General features: G+C 40.8%; 1 protein-coding gene across 3 annotated transcripts in view; it reads left to right on the top strand.

The window, feature by feature from the left end:
* Window positions 1–14,845: 14,845 nt before the first annotated feature.
* Window positions 14,846–15,062, top strand: part of PAFAH2 (platelet activating factor acetylhydrolase 2) — a 34,886-nt gene continuing 34,669 nt past the window's right edge. The window contains exon 1 of one of the 3 annotated variants that reach the window (XM_072609414.1): window positions 14,846–14,931. The gene's annotated coding sequence lies outside the window, so the exon portion shown is untranslated. The remainder of the gene's footprint in view (window positions 14,932–15,062) is intronic. The other 2 variants (XM_072609415.1, XM_072609416.1) reach the window with 2 other exon arrangements.

The following is a 15,062-nucleotide window of genomic DNA, read 5'->3' as shown; positions in this document are numbered from 1 at the left end:
ATACATGACTCATATCTGGTCACCTTGGCTCTCCTTTGTTGGGAGGGTCCCCCTTTCTATTTGTCCATGAACTTTTGGCTGGCTTTTTTGTTCTGGGGTAGAAGAAGTTATTATACTTTCTCATCGGATTTCTTGATGATTATTCAGTCTGGTGCAAACTTGAGAGTTTTATTGAAGTAGGTATTATGGGAGATGACTGTTCTGTCACCTCTCCAGGAGGTTATCTTGGCAGGAAGACTGCTAGACGGGTTAGCATGATAGGAATTAAAGGGAATGTTCTAGTCCCAAATCAGAAAGTAGATTGATGAGGTAAAGACAAAAAAGTTCCAAAAATGACTTAATATACCTCTTCTCTGACTCATTGCAACTTGGGTCTGAATAACAAAAAGTCAGTCAATTAATCAATAAGCATTTATTAAGTGCCTACTCTGTGGCAGGTCCTGTGTTAAGCATTGGATACAAACAGCTAAGAGTAGCCACTTGACTCATGAGCAAAAGAATCTCTTAGACATCTCCCGATATGGAAAAGGAATGCTGAAGATCAAGAGAAATCAGCAGAAAGCAGAGACTCACTCAACAAGGCAGCCCTTCTTCCCTCATTGGGGTATCTCTACTACCTCTTCCAGTCAGTAGTTTAAGCAGAAATAAGTAGAGTTGTAGAAAGAGGTGGGTTCCGTTTGGGATATGGCTTGAGAAGCATGAGTCGTCCTGACTGGGCATCCTGCCTACACACATGTTCTATCCTGAAAGTGTTCCATGGTCATACGTATTCTCCAGTTGTCTTATTTCCTCAAGCATATTCTCTCTCCAATCAGCGGTATGAAGATCTGTGGGAGACTATACTCTCTGGAGTAGGGGAGCAATTTGTTTTGCCATTTATTTTGCTTTTTAAATTTAAATTTTATTTTCAATGAACAAAGGATGGTCACTAATTGGGGAATAAATTACAGTATATAATGGAATACTATTGTTCCATAAGAAAAGATGAGGGAGAGAGTTTCAGAAATATCTGGAAAGATTTTTATGAACTGATGCAAAGGGAAGAGAGCAGAACTAGGAGAAATTTGTACTAAAACAATGTTGCAAAAATGAACAATTTGAAAGACTTAAGACTTCTGATCAATGCAATGATTCCATGTGATTCCATGGTATCAGGATACCTACTTCCAGAGAGAGGGGTAATAAACTAAAAATGCAGAATGAGATACATTTTTGGACTTGGATAAGGTGGGAATTTGTTCGTTTGACTATGCATATTTCTTACAATAGTTTTGGGGGTTTTCCTTTTCCAATGGTGAGGGAGCAAGTGAGATAATATTGGTTAAGCACTTACCAGAGTTCCTTGCACATAGTAAGGGCCATATAAAAACTTATTCCTTTCCTTTGATTGTGTACCTGGAAAGGGACTGAGCTTTGAAGTTCTTTCCTTTTAACTTTTCCTCCCAATATATTAAAATCCCCTTTCCCAACAAGACCAGTGCAAGGAAACATGTTTAAAGATGAAGCTTAAAGCCGGTACTTTGCATCAGTCTGAGAGTCAAAGCTACCCAGGGCTCACAACATTTCTAATTTGACATATAATAGGCATGCTTTCTATAAGTATTTATTGATAAGGACTATAGCCAGACCTAACAATCTAGTGCCAGGAAACTATGCCTACCCTGGCCTCAGGGCTCTGCAGACTTAACCCTACCTACAAAAATCCTTTCTATCTAGAGATTATGAGTCAGCTGCTAAACCTTGGGGATAATGATGTTTCAGAGGCCAAGCCAACACCTGAAGGATCAAGGGAAGTATGGAAGAGAAGAAAAAAGTAATACTATCTCCAAATCTCTTAAGGAAGAAGAAGGGTCACTCCCCAGACCCACTCACTCACTACCTTTAGCTTCCTGTCTGTCCAAGTCCAAGTCTGTCATAGACTATAAGCATCATAATATGTTAAAGGTAGTAGAGTCCTTAGAACATGGAATATTAGATGTGAGAAGGAGAGCTAAGAAGGCCCTTAGAACAGAGAATGTCAGAGCTGGGAGGGCCCTCAGAACAGGATGTCAGAGCTGGGAGGGCCTTTAGAATGCAGGATGTCAGAGCTGGGAGGGCCCTTAGAACTCAGGGTGCCAGAGCTGGAGAGGCCTTAGAACACAGGATATCAGAGTTTGGGGGCCCTGAGAACACAGAATGTTAGAGCTGGTAGGGGCCTTTGAACATAGGATGTCAGAGAGCAGAGCCAAGATGGCAGAGCAGAAAGACACATATACTCTAGTGCTTCCCCCACAGCCCACAAAATACCTGTAAAAATGACTCTCAACAAATTCTAGAGAAGCAGAAGCCACAGAACAACAGAGTGAAAGAGGTTTGCAGTCAAAGGTAACCTGGAAGGCCGACAGGAAAGGTCTATCTCAAGGGACACTGAGCAGAGTGGAGCCCAGCTCTGGCCATGCTGCACTGGGAAGAACAGGACCTGAACAGACCTCCGGGGCAGAATTCCCACCAGGGAGGGTCCCAGATCCTTCAACCCACAAGCGACAAAGAAAGCTCCAAAGGTCAGTGTGGGAGGACTTTTCCACCTGGACGAGAGGGGAGCAGGGTCCCCCCAGCACTGGCCCCAGGTGGTGGCAGAGGTGGCAGCAGCAACAGCAGCAGCAGCAGCAGTGGGCAGTAGGGGTTACGGTCCAAACAGCTCAGCTTAAAGCCCCTGGAGGAATTGAGCAGCTGAACTGAATCTCAGCCTTGAGCATGGTACTGGAGGGAGGAGGAGCACTAGGACCCTCCTCTTCACAAAGGATTCAGAAGTCAAGTAACTGGCTGGGAAAAAGGGGAAAAAAAATAAGACCATAGAAGGCTACTTTCTTGGTGAACAGGTGTCTCCTTCCTTACTTTCAGATGAGGAAGAACAATGCATACTGTCAAAGGAAGTCAAAACTTCTGCCTCCAGTACCTCCAAAATGAATATGAAATGGGCTCAAGCCATAGAAGAGCTTGAAAAGCAAGTCAGCAACTTGCTAAAGGAAAACCAAAAAAATGCTGAGGAAAATAACACCTTTAAAAATAGACCAACTCAATTGGAAAAAGAGGTCCAAAAAACCAATGAAGAGGAGGAGGCTTTAAAAAGCAGAATTAGCCAAATGGAAAAGAAGGTGTAAAAAACTCACTGAACAAAATAGTTCTTTAAACGAGAGAGTGGAGTTCAGAGAAGCTAATGACTATGAGATAAACCAAGAAGTTAAAAAACTAAACCAAAAGATTAAAAAAATGGAAGATAATGTGAAACATCTCATTGGAAAAACAAATGACCTGGAAAATACATCCAGGAGAGACAATTTAGAAATTATGGGACTACCTGAAAGCCATGTTTTAAAAAAGAACCTACACATTATCTTTCACGAAATTATCAAGGAAAACTGCCCTGACATTCTGAAACCAGAGGGCAAAATAAATATTGAAGGAATTCACCAATCACCTCCGAAAGAGATCTGAAAAGAAAAACTCCTAGGAATATTGTAGCCAAATTTCAGAGTTACCAGGTCAAGGAGAAAATATTTGCAAGCAGCCAGAAAGAAACAATTTGAGTACTGTGGAAATACAATCAGGATAACACAGGACCTGGCAGCTTCTACATTAAGGGTTTGAAAGGCTTGGAATAGGATATTCCAGAAGTCAAAGGAACTGGAATTAAAACCAAGAATCTCCTACCCAACAAAACTGAGTATAATACTTCAAGGGAATAAATGGTCATTCAAGGACTTTCAAGCATTCTTGATGAAAAGACCAGAGCTGAATAGAAAATTTGACTTTCAAACACAAGAATCAAGAGAAGCATGAAAAGGTAAACAGGAAAGAGAAATCATAAGGGACTTGCTAAGTAAAGTTGAACTGTTTACATTCCTACATGGAGAGATAATATTTGTAATTCTTGAGACTTATCTCAGTATTTGTGTAGGAGGAATTATACACACACACACACATACACACACACACACAGAGTACAGGTTGAGTTGAATCAGAAGAGACAATATCCATAAAAAAAAATAAAATTAAGGGGTGAAAGAGGAATATATTGGGAGGAGAAAGGGAGAAATGGAATGAGGTAGGCTATCACTCATAAAAGAGATAAGGAAAATCTTTTTCAATGGAGAAGAAAAGGGAGGAGGTGAGAGGGAAAAACTGAAGCTTACTCTCTTCACATATGGCTTAAGGAGGGCATAACATGCACACTCAGTTTGATCTTACACCACAGGAAAATAAGGGAGAAGGGGATAAGTGGGGTGAGGGGGATGATAGAAGGGAGAGCAAATGGGACAAGGGAGTAACTAGAAGTAAACACTTTTGGGAAGCAACAAGACCAAGTGAGAGAATAGAAAAAAAAGAGGGGCAGGGTAGGATGGAGGGCAATATAGTTAGTCTTACACAATATGACTATTATGGAAGTCTTTTGCAAAATGATACATATATAGCCTGTATTGAATTGCTTGCCTTCTCAGTGGGGATGGGGAGGGAGGGAAGGAGGGAGAGAAGTTGGAATTCAAAGTATTAGAAACGAATGTTGAGAATTATTATTGCATATAACTGGGAAATAAGAAACACAGGTAATGGGGTATAGAAATTTATCTTGCCCTACAAGAAAAGAGAGAAGATGGGGATGACAGAAGGGTGTGGTGTGATAGAAGGGAGGGCTCATTGAGGGAAGGGGTAATCAGAATGCAAGGTATTACGAGATGGGGGGAGGGGAGAGATGGGGAGAAAAATTGGAACTCAAAATTTTGTGGAAATGAATGTCGAAATCTCAAAATTAATAAAACAAAAACAAAAACAACAACCATAACAAAAGGAACACAGGATGTCAGAACTGGGAGGAATCTTAGAACACAGAATGTCAGAGCTGGGAGGGCCCTGAGAACACAGGATGTCAGAGCTGCAAGGAGGCTTAACAGTTAGAATGGTATTACCTGGACCCACCTCACACACTAGATCCCAGAAAAGCTATCCCACATTGAGGTATTCTGCGGATACCTATGGAGTATACCATAGGAGGGAGTGAGAAAGAAGGCAAATGTTAGAAAACCTGTGACCAGGACAACATCTCCTTCTGATACTGCAGAGCTGTCAATTTTTCTAGTGATGTCACAGAATTTTAGAGTTGTAAGGGATTTCAGCAGCCTGAAAGAAAATCTCCAAGACAACACCCCCTGACAAGTGGTCACGTGGTCATTGCTTATCAACCTCAGGGGAAACCTACAACTTCCCAAGGGATCCCATTCTACATTCAGATTGCTTTAATTGTTAGGAAATGCTTCCTCATGGCAAAACTCAATGCATCTCTTTGGAATTTTTACCCCTTTGCTCTGTTTTACTCTCTGGCAGCCCCACCCAACCCAGATCTGATCCCTCTTTCACATGACAATCTCTCAAGTACTCAAAGACAACTGTCATGTTCCCTCTGAGCCAGCTGGAGTCAGCTCAAAGCCTGCTATGTGTACTTTTTCCCCCACAAAAGAGCTAATTATTAAACATTTATCAGCACACCATTACCACAAGTCTTCTCTTCTTTAGGGTAAACATCTCCAGTTCCTCTATCTTTTCTTTGTTTTTTAATTTTAATTTTATTTTTTCTCAATTACATTGTAAACGAAAGTTTTCAACGTTCTTTTTTAAAAATTTTGAATTCCAAATTTCTTCCCTCCCTTTTACCCCTCCTCCCTTGAGAAGGCAAGCAATTTGATATAGATTATACGGGTGCAGTCATGCAAAATATTTTCATACTAGCCATATTGCAAAAGAAAATGCAGACCAAAAGAAACTAAGAATAATGATGTTTAAAAAGTAAGCTTAAATCTGCAGTCAGACTCCATCAGTTGTTTTTCTGGAGGTGGATAGCATTTTTTATCACAGGTCCTTTGGAATTGTCTTAGATCGTTGTATTGTTGAGAAAAGCTAAGTCATTCACAGTTGACTGCTGTTTCTGAATATAATGTTCTCCTAGTTGTGCTCATTTCATTTTGCATCAGTTCATGAAAGTCTTCTCAGGCTTTTCTGAAACTATCCTAGGAGCTCTTCATTTCTTATAACACAATAGTATTCTGTCACAATCATATACACAACTTGTTCAGCCATTTCCCAGTTGATGAACATCCCCTCAATTTTTAATTCTTTGCCACCACAAAAAGAAATGCTATAAATATTTTTGTACATATAGATCCTCTTCCTTTTCCTTTTATCTCTTTGGAATACAGACCTATAGTGATATTTCTAGGTCAAAAGGTATGCACAATTTTATAGCACTTTGGGCAAAGTTTCAAATTGCTCTCCAGAATAGCTGGATCACTTCACAACTTCACTAACAGAGCTTTAGTGTCCCTATTTTTCTACATTCTTTTTCTGTCATACTAGCCAATCTGATAGGTATGAGCTGGTAACTTAGAGTTGTTTTAATTTGCATTTCTCTACTCAATAGTGATTTAGAGCATTTTTTCATAAGACTACTGATAGCTTTGATTTCTTCTGAAGACTGCTTGTTTGTATCTCTTGATCCTTTACCTACTGGAGAATGACTTGTTTTCTTATAAATTTGACTTGGTTCTCTATATATTTGAGAAATGAGGCCTTTATCAGAGAAACTTGCAAAAAAAAATTCCAGTTTTCTGCTTTCCTTCTAATCTTAGATACATTGTTTTTGTTTATACAAAAATATCTTAATTTGATGTAATCAAAATTAACCATTATATATCCTGTAATGCCCTCTATCTCTTATTTGGTCATAAATTTTCTCTTATCCATATCTGACAGGTAAAATATTTCATGCTTCCCTAATTGGCTTAGATATCCTTTATGTCTAAATTATATACCCATTTTGACCTTACCTCGGTACATGACATGAGATGCTTGTCTACATTTGGTTTCTGCCAAACTACTTTCCAGTTTCCTCAGCAATTTTTGTCAAATGTTGATTTCTTGTCCCTATATTCTTATATCTTTATGTTTATTAAGTGTTAGATTACTATGGTCATTTACTACTGTGTATTATATACCTAATCTATTCTGATAGATTCTGATTGCCACTCTATTTCTTAGCCAGTACCAGATTGTTTTGATAATTACCACTTTGTAATGTAGCCTGAGATCTGGTAAAGCCTAGGTCACCTTAATTCATTTTTTTCCCCATTGGTTATCTTCATATTCTTGACCTTTTATTCTTCCAAATGAATTTTGTTATTTTTTTCTAGTTCTATAAAATAATTGTTCTGTAGTTTTACTGTTATGACGTTGAATAAGTAATTTAGGTAAAATTGTCATTTTTATCATATTGGCTTAGTCTACTTATGATCAATTAATATTTCTCCAGTTGTTTACATCTGACTTTATTTGTATGAAAAGCATTTTGTATTTGTGTTCATATATTTCTCCCAAGTACTTTATATCATCTGTAGTTATTTTAAATGGGATTTCTCTTTCTATCTCTTTCCCCCAATTTCATTGGCTATTCTCTCTTCTAATGGCATGGAGCTGAGGCCTGTTATTATTTTGATTATCTTCTTTTGAATAATTGTGGTGCTTAATTAATGCTCTGAATTGGCCTAAACCAGGGATGGGGAACCTGAGGCCTTAAGGTCACATGTGGCCCTCTAGGTCCTCAAGTGTGACCAAACTTCATCCAGAACTTCATTGGATTCAGTCAAAGGGCTGCCCTTAAGGACCTAGAGGGTTACAAGAGACCTTGAAGTCACAGGTTCCCTGTCTCTAGAAATAGTCTAAAAAACAATTTTTAACCATTCCAAAAAGTGACTAAACTGTTTATGGCCTTTGACCCTGAGAGTCCTCTGTTGAACAATACCCCAAAAAGATCAAAGACAAAAAGAAAGGTCCTCCATGAACACACACACACACACACACACGCACGCACGCACGCACGCACACTGCAATCATCGTAAGAAAATGACAATTATTGGGAACTCAGAAAAATACAAGAAAACTCATGTAAACTACTGACACAGAGTAGAGCATGCAGAAGCAGGAAAACAGCGTACAAAATGACCACAACATTGCACACAAAAGGACCAAAGGAACAAAAAGTAATGCTCTATAATTAGAATGACCAATCTTAGTCTTAGGGGAAAGATGAAGAAATTCACCTCCTCTCCTCTAGTTGAAGTGGAGGACTATCAGCACTCAGTCAATAAACATTAATTAAGCACCAGGCACGGTACTAAATGCAAAAACAGTCCCTGCTCTCAAGGAGCTAACAATCTAAAGTACAATCTTGTACTAACAAGATAGGGACAGAATAAATTGGAAGGCACTAGGATTAAGGGGGAACAGGAAAGGCTTCATGTAGAAGGTGGAATTTCAGCTGAAATTAAAGGAAGGCAGGGCAGTCAGGAAACTATGGGGATGGACTATTGGTATCAGATGTGTCAATGAGTTTTGCTTAACTACATCCTTCTTAAGATGGAAGGTTCACTAAGAGGAGAAGGAGACAGTGTTAGAAATGGTCATGATAGAAAAACAAAAGGGACGAATAAAATTTTAAAAGTAAAATTAAATTACAGTTCCCAGAATTGAACCCAGTGCTATAAATATAATCAGACAAGGACAGATTGCAGCAAGACCATCACCTCCTCACTTCTGGAAAATACACCTTTCTTCATGTAGTCCAAGATCACATGAACATTTTTGGCTGACATATCATACCAAGTCATATTAAGCATGTAGATGACTACAAACCTCAGATGTTTTTCAAACTTCTACCTATCCATACCTCCCTTTATTGTGTCCTTCTGAAGCCAAGCTTTTGAAACCAAGTATAAGATTTTTCATTTGCCCTTATGAAATTTCAAATTTGACCCAATTTCTAGTTTATCAAGATTGCCAAGTCTTCTTCTATTCATCTGTGTGCCCAGTTGATTTCCCATTTGTAAAATCTATCCAAGGTGTGTCTACTTAGAAATTATGTCAATGAGTTGCCTTTTTAACTGTATGTCATAATCTAGATAATATGTTTTTTTATCCTATGTCTGTTTTTCCTATGTAGATTGTTAGGCAAATCTTTAAATTACCATGAATTGCATTAATGAAGCCCAATAAGTGTTCTCAGGTTTGATGCAGTCAGAACAATGTCTTTCACAGAACAAAAGGTGGTAAATTTGTTGAACTCATGACCTTTAGGATTGAAGGGAAATATAGTTTAAAGACCATTTTTACTTAATTCATGTGTGCCAGATCTACGACAGGTTAAAAAGGAAAACATGGATGTCCCTAACCTTCAGGCTAACATTAAGAAAGTAGAGTAGGCAGAATAATCATGGCATGGTCTTCTTCAGCAACAAAGGACGAACACAACAAGAGTAGAGGGCGTGGACTTTCAGAAGACTTCAAGTTGAGTTCTGACTATCTCTTTCCTATGTGATCTTGGGCATTTAATTCCTGGGCCTCAGTTTCTTCACTGGTAAGTGTACAGAATGGTTTCTTTTTCCCTGGAGGCCTCCAGGTAGAAGAAACCACCTACTACAATGTAATGGTACACTACTGTTCAGAAAAACCTGGAAAGACTTACAATGAACTGATGCTGAGTGAAGTGAGCAGAACCAGGAGAACATTGTACACAGTAAGAGCTACATTGTTCAATGACCAATTTTGAAAGATCTAGCTCTTCTCAGCAATGCAATGATGTAAGACTATTCCAAAAGACTCATGATAGAAAATGCCATCCATATCCAGAGAAAGAACCATGGAGTCTGAATGCAGATCAAAGCAGACTATCTCCTTTTTTTGTTGTTTTTTTCTTGTGGTTTTTTTTCCCTTTGGTTCTGATTCTTCTTTACAGTATGACTAATGTGGAAATGTTTAATATGATTGTACATGTATAGCCTATATCACATTACATGCCGTCTTGGGGAGGGGGAAGGGAAAGGAGGGGGAAAATTTAGAATTCAAAATCTTATAAAAATGAATGCTAAAAACTAAAAATAAGTAAGTTAATTTAAAAAAAACATCCACTGATGGATTGAAAACATCCTTATTCAGGTAAATGTTAACCCTGATGATGTCAGCCTGAGGTCCCATCCAGTTCTAGGATTCTGTGAAAGTGGGGATAATCATACTTTTGCTCCATGCCTCCCAGGTAACATGATATAGTGGACTGGGAGTTAGTCTTCTGCTTTTTATGGCTCCAATGATCTGGAAACTTTTCCTTATAGCAAGCCTAAATCCGCCTCTCTGAAACTTCAGGCCATTATCCCTAGTTCTGCCGTTTAGGACCAAACATAACACGTCTCATCCTCTTCCTTTGCATGAACAATACCTACCCTGTCCTTTCTATCTGTGGGCATCTTTCAGTGGTTTAGGTGGTGAACAGCTTGAAGGGAGGGTCTAGCCCAGGTGACCTCTTTCCTGCTCTCCTGTACATAGAGGACTCTGGCTGATTTGTTTGATCCACAGCTCCTGCTGGGTAGATTAATCAGCCAACAGGAGCCACTCTCTGATGTGCACTAAGCTTTTTATAGACTGTGGGAGCTAACCACCAGCCACAGCTTTAATTAGATCCAGGGTGTAAGGACTGCTGTGAGATTCTGCCATCTCCCTCCCAATGACTTTATCTTGGCTCTGAGCGGGAGCTGTGGTGTGGCCTCAAGGGCGCTGCCCATGGAGATTGGGATGTTCAAGGCCGACTCTTTTAACCCTGACTCTAACAGCTTCCTTACAACGGGGACTAGAGTGGGTGGGAAGCCAGCTTGACCAGTTAAGATCTCTAGATCATTATTCTTTCTATGGGCAAGGCACTGCAGCTCAGTGGGCTAGAGAACTGGCCCACTCTAGCAGAAAGTGGCAGAAAAACCTGTGTTTGTAGAATCATATATGTAGACCTGAGTGTGAACCTCAGCAGTCCTTTAGCCCCATCCCCTCATTATACAGATGAGGAAACTGAGGCTAAGTCACTTGCCTGTAGTTACACAGGCAGTAACTGGTAGAGCTAGGATTCCAACTTCAATACTTTGACTCTAAATACAACCCTCTTTTCTCTACATTTCTGATACAGTGACTCTGGACAAGTCCTTAATACTTACTAATGATAATAATTAATGATTCCTCAGAGGCCCCCAGGCAACTTTTAAGACTATAAGTTGCAGATCAACCACTGATGTGCACTGGGAGATCTTCTGGTAATGAAATCACAGGCCTGACCTCTACCCTGTCAATGCCTGTCAGACAGAGAGAGAGAGAGAGAGACAGACAGACAGACAGACAGACAGACACAGACACAGAGAAAGAGAAGAGGTGAGAAGAAGGAAGGAGGAAGAGGTATAGAAGAAGGGAAAGAGAAAGAGAGATGGGGAAGGAGAAGAGAGGGAGGGAGAGGGAAAGGGAGGGAGGAAGGGGGAGAGAGAGAAAGAGAACAAATTTAAAGTGAGAAAATACCATGTTACTAATTAAAAGATAGTTCGGCAGGACTGAGTAGCTGGAAGGAATTAGGAAAGTCTCCTTGTAGAAGGTGGTTTTAATTGCACCTGGAATGAAGAGGTGGAAATGAGGATGGTGTACATTCCACGAATGGGGCATGGGCCTTTGCAGAAGCACATAGATAGGAGATAATGAAGTGTAGTGTATGAGGAACAGGGAGAAGTGATGGGTCACAGAGTGGGGAATGACATCCCATGGAAGTAGAAAGATAGGCTGGAGCAAAGTTGTGGAGTGCTTTAAAAGCTAGAGAGGAATTTTTATAATTTATCCTTGAAGCAAATGGGAACCACTGGAGTTGATTGAGTAAGAGAGTGATATGGTCAGTTCTGTGCTTCTGGAAAATCATTTTGGCAGCTGTGTGAAAGATGGATTATAGTGGGGAGAAACTTGAGGCAGGAACACCACATGGGAGGCTTGGGCAATAATTTAAGTGAGAGGGCCAAACTAAGGGGGAAGTGGTGTGGGTCCAATGGAGCTGGGCTGGGGAACAGGGTAACCAGGATGTGAAAAGTGTTGTAGAGGTAGAAATGACTAGATTTGTCAACTTTCCTGGACATGTGGGATGAAGGAGAGAGATGGATTGAGCATAATTCTAAAATTATGAACCTGGGAGACTGGCGGAATGATATTGCCTTTGTTAGAAATAGGAAATTTTGGAAGAAGAGTGAGTTTCAGGAGAAACACAGTGAATTTTCTTTTGGGCATATCAGTTGAAGTAACTAGGCTTGTTTGGCCCAGGGAGGAGAAGACTTAAGAGAGGAAATTAACACATTCTCCAGGTTTTAAAGGACTAGAGGGGAGACTAGGTGGCACAGAGTGGAGCACTGGGCCTGAAGTCAGGAAGACTCCTCTTTCTGAGGAGTCTCAGATATTTACTATCTGTGTGACCCCGGGCAAGTTGCCTCAGTTTTCTCATCTGTAAAATGAGTTGGAGAAGGAAATGGCAAAAATCACTCCAGTTTCTTTGCCAAGAAAACCTCAAATGGGGGCATGAAGAAACAGACGCAACTGAAAACAACTGAACATGTATTCTTGGCCACAGAGGGCAGAACAAGGAATGATGGATGGAATTGTAGGGAGGCAAGATTTTGGTTCCATTTAAGCAAAAACTTTCTAACAATGAGTTAAAAGTAGAACTGTTTTCTTTAGGAGGTAACAAGTTCTCTTTTTACTAAAGGTTTTTAAGAGGAGGCTGAATGTTTACTTGTTAGGAATGTTATAGAAAGGATTTTGGTTCACATCTGGATTGGATTACATGCCTTCTGAGGTTCCCCCCCAAGGAAAAAAAAAGTGAAATTCTGTGTTTTGATGGTGAGGGTAAAGATTGAGTGCCTTTATTATCATGAGACTTGCTAAGAAACTCCTTACCCTGTATGGGTATCATGAGAGTAAGATGGTTGCTATGTACCAGGTAGGGCATTTTCTATCCCACAAGGGGCCACAAAAAGCCACCTCAGATTCAGAGTACTCTGTATGTCAGCACCCATTCAGAACCATAGCTTATGAGCCCCCAATGTTTATTTCAACCAATCAGCTGAAGGACAAATTAGTTCAAAACAAGAGACATTTAATCAAAGGGCATAGCAAATAAAGTGAAAATACCACCCTGTTTCCAGTGTACATATCAGGAAACTCCTACATTTTATCTCATCACAGGTAAGGAAGGGCACACGCAGAGGGAAAAGAAATGGTCATTAAAATGCATGAAAGTGAATATATACACAACTAGGGGAAACCAAAAGCCACAGCAAATCATACCTCTGATGCCACAGCACAGCTGATGCCCTGCCGATGCCCTTGCATGATCCCCTGCTTTTTTCCAACGAGTGAGCGTGTTGCCTTGACACGGCTTGTCACTTCCAATGGGCATCTCTGCTGGTTTCATGGTCAAGCTTCTCTCTGCTACCATCTTCTGTGATTTAGTTTTTCAGGGCCATCTACTATGTTACCTATTCTAAGATACAGTAACTAGAAACCTCCCTTTCAAAGGCAGATGAACAATTTGTTACACCATAGCTAAAGTTACGAGTCACCATTCTCAGATAAATACTGTTGGCAGAAGTTGGAGTACTCCTAGGATACGATTAAATCTATTATTGTGCTCTAGTCTGGTGCCGATTTGAAGTCTGTGGTCCCATAAAGCCACCATATTTAGGGTGAGACATATCTTTATGTTTCCATTTATCCTGATGTGGGGATTTGGGTATTCTTCAAACTCATTTCAGAAACTCTGCAAAAAAAAAAAAAAAGCAAAAAAACCCCACACCCCAAATCCCAAGATCTTCTTTGATAAGCATGAAAGTAAAGATGAACACAGACAAAAACTAAAAAGCATAAAAGGTACTTACTAGCTGTGTGACTTGAGCAAGTCCCTACATTACCTTGGGTCTCAGTATCCTCATCTGTAAAATTAGGAGGAGGTCATTGACTTCTGGCCCACATGACTGCCTAAAGGTAGAGCCAAAGCCCTTGACTTTTGCCCTAGATGCCACATGTACCAGTATGAAACAAACAATAGTGAAGGCTGAGAGCCGCGATTTTATCTAGCACAACTGAGCTGAATACGAACAGATGAGTGGGTTTCTGTTTCCAGGAAAGAGTGCTTGAGTGAATGTGGGCGCTGGGGAAGCTAAATGATAAGACATTCTGCTTGTCGGGCTTCAATTTCCTCCTCTGTAAAGGGGAGGCAATAACGCTTGCATTCCCTAGCTGGGATCACAGAATTTCGAAATGAAAACGACTTTGGAGACCATTCTAGTCCATTTTTCGAGAAGGAAACTGAGTCCCAGGGAGGGGAATAATTTACTCGCAACCAACCAGATAGAAAGTAAAGGAGACAGAATTCAAATCTGGGTCTTAGGAGTCCCAGTAGGGGGTCTTTTCGATTGGAGCAGAATGATTTCATTCCAAGCAAACTCTGAAGGTCAGGTTTTCCTAAAGATGAGAAGCATACACTTTCCCAGCAGTTAAAAACAAACAGGACCGGATATGACTCTTTCAGAGGGAATTTACTTGCGCTAGAAGTGCGGCGGAAGGTTACTGTGATAATAGATTACCAAAAAAAACCAACAACAGCAAAAAACTCCCTCTCTCCCCCCACCTCATTCCACCCTGCGTCTCAAAAGGAGACTCCTTTGCAGCCCACCAGAGGGAGTAGCAGCACCGCATCGCAGCCTGGCCTAAAAGGCCTATGGGAGATGTAGGCACAGACAGACTAGCGCAGGAAAGCAAGAGGGAATCGCAATGCCCTCTGGGAATCGTAGTCCTGTCGCCAAGGCTAGCCCTCTGGCGATGGTGTGCGATGCCTTTTGGGAATTGTAGTCCTTATCCAAGGACTTTCCTCTGCTTCCGCCGGCCTCACTCCCTCTTCTAGGAACCCTAACTCCCAGAGGGCAGCGGGGCGCGGGGGCGGGGTCTCTGCGTTTGGCTCCTGGCGTAATCCACAAAGTGAGAGGTCGAACTCTGAGGGGGTTCCGAGGAAGGGTGAGTGTGACTTGTGGCGGCGTCCGGGCCCTGCACCCTTTCTTGAACCCCTTCCTGACCCCCTCCCACTACCCTCTTCCTTGACCCCGGGACACAGACCCTGTCATGGTCCCTTTCACTTACTGACCCCT

Source organism: Notamacropus eugenii, chromosome 5 (genome assembly GCF_028372415.1).
Source record: "Notamacropus eugenii isolate mMacEug1 chromosome 5, mMacEug1.pri_v2, whole genome shotgun sequence".
Classification (NCBI taxonomy): Eukaryota; Metazoa; Chordata; class Mammalia; order Diprotodontia; family Macropodidae; genus Notamacropus; species Notamacropus eugenii.
This window is presented reverse-complemented; position numbering and strand designations above follow the sequence as displayed.